Raw genomic sequence first — 2,607 nt, 5'->3', positions numbered from 1 at the left:
CCGGCTGGTCTGGACGGCAGCAGAAGCCATCGCCACCCGAGAGAAGGGTGGGAAAGGGTCTGCGAAGCACATGTGGAACTGACGGTCCTTCCTCTACCAGGACAGGAGGAAGCCTCTAGTCCACGCAAGCACACGCTGTGTGCTAGCGCACCATCCCCAAGGGCCTGACTGTGGCAGCAGGAGAACCCCACTGGAGACCACAGGCACTAAAAAGGGAGGAATTTATGGGGTAATGAAAGAAGGGGTGGAAAGGATTTGGACAGTCTCCATTGTCAGTATGGTCACTCCGGGAAACAGCTTCGTGACTCAGGACAATGTCAATGCCCCTGTGTGGGGCTTTGCTGGAATGAGACCAAGTACCAAACCCGCTTGGGTAAACCACTCCAAGCAAACCCCGGTGTCACGGAAAGGGTCCAGCGTGGTCTGCACTTACTCCTCCAGTCTGGAGCGATCTGCAGAACTCTCTTTCCTGAAACAATGATCTACCTATCAACTGTGCCTCCTTCAGAGAGGGACTGATAAGGAGCTGCACGTAAAGGGTTTTGGAAACAAAGACTGAAACTTTGAGCAGTGGCTGGGCTGGCCTGGAAGGATGTCCAGAACACTTCAGGAACGATGAGATCTTATATTAATGATCAGGTGCTGAAAGGGAGAGTAACAGCATGGCAGGACAACAGCTGAGGAACTAATCATGAGTTTACTGCTTCGGGGAAGTAAGGTGCTGTTAGAGCAAGCGGGAACTGCTGCGAGCTGGAACCACCCTAAAATAACCAGCACTGCTGTGTTTGGGCCGAGAAAAGAAGAAAGCAGTGACAGAGAAAGCAAATGGTCCATTCCACACCCAAACAGAAATGTGCGTGAAACTGAACCATCCTTCCACTATTTACACATCCAGAAGCCCATAGAGAGGAAATTTAGGTCAAAGGAGCAGGGGAGAAAGGCCTAAATATGGAAACGATGGCAGAGAGGATGTTCCTGATGGCACCGACTGCCAATGCCGCGCAAGGGGGAGTCACTCCATTCGGAGGCAGCTGCTGTCCAACGCCTCACGTCACATGGGAGGCAGGAAACGCAACAGCACCACAGGTCTCAGAAAGACACCCAGGAGCTACCAGGGACCTCCAGATTGAGAGCGGTTGCTGGACAAGGTGTAGAGGCTGGTGACAGTTTTGGTCGCCACGGAAGGTCACAGCAATGAACTCCTTGTATTTTGACGGTGCACCGTGCTGATGGAAAACAGCTCCTACATCCACGGGTCACGTAATCACGGCAGGGGGAAGGGAGACGAAGTTCCTTTAATCTCACTTTCCTTGCACTAGTTGCTGCTTCTCAGCCACAAGAGTAACTTTCCTCTCAGAAGTTACACAGAGGTCGACCGATCGCTCACTGATGTTTGTCTTTCTGGTGACTCCAGCACTCCCTCCTTATCTCTGGACTCAGGTTTTTGAGCGGATGGAACAAAGCAACAGCCACATTTTTGAAGACACAGAGGAAGAGCCTGAGCCTTCTGCACTGACAAAGCCATGTTCCAGTGCAAGGCAGATTGTTTGTCCCAAGAACTACTGGAAAAAACACTCTGCAAGAAATCGAGGAAAAAGAGTGAAGGTTTCCTTCCTAGTGTCACTGCTTGAGTAACTAACGAGGTCTCCTGAGCTAGTGCAACACCTGATTCAGACTCACTGAGAGAAGCGATCTCGTTCCTTCGCCTTGTCCATACTACTGGACACAGGAGCGTTTCTACGAGCTCCGGCTGTAGCCAGAGGGAAGCGGTACGGATGGAAACGGGTCCGTCCTGTACGAGCCAGACCGAGCAAAACGTGAACAGCGGACATGGCACACGGGTCATCTCGTGCCATTGCCGGGTCACAGCAGAGACACTCTGCAGTTCAAACCTCATCTGCAAGACAGTGACAGCTCCTGGGTCTCCCCAAGGCAGAGATTCGTGTGCGCAATGGCAACACGCAGGTCACGACAGCCCAACAACGTGCCGGTGTAACACTTCGGCACAGACGAGCGCAGCACCTGTGGTGCTCCACCAATGGTCAAACCATTCTCTATGGGACAGCGGGCAGCACCTTCCTCATCAAAATGCTGAAACACGCCAAGAGAGGAGCCTTGCCATTGAACAGACGGTGTTCCGAGCACCTGTGACAGAGCAGCCAGGTACCTTGGTGTCTTCCAGTGTCCTTTTCCCACGTTGTGGTCACCACAAGGATCTCATGATGGAAATGAAGTGTGGAAGTGCCACGATAACCATTATGACGGGACGGGGCTATCTCATGGACGTGTCAAGACTTGGTAGAGAATGGCATCACCGACCGCATGTGTGGTGGGGTGATGGCAGTAACGTTTCATGATGATGCTCCAAGACAAACACGACATCGCAATGAGAGAGGCAGAAAGGGTGCCCCACCGTGCCCCAGACACAACCACCCCTCAGCAAGGGGTTCTCCCCGTCCCAGCCATCCCAACAAACCATTCCCGCTGCCTCCTCTAGCCTTCTGCCATTCCCAGCTCCCGAACTACATGCACTCCCGCTGCCCGGGCCCTCGTGCTTACATCCAGCCTCTCCGAACCCCGTTCCAGCAGCTCCACACCCCTCTGACC

The sequence above is a fragment of the Buceros rhinoceros genome, unplaced genomic scaffold (genome assembly GCF_000710305.1).
Source record: "Buceros rhinoceros silvestris isolate BGI_N320 unplaced genomic scaffold, ASM71030v1 scaffold3965, whole genome shotgun sequence".
In the NCBI taxonomy this organism is placed as follows: Eukaryota; Metazoa; Chordata; class Aves; order Bucerotiformes; family Bucerotidae; genus Buceros; species Buceros rhinoceros.
Note: the sequence above shows the minus strand (reverse complement) of the source record.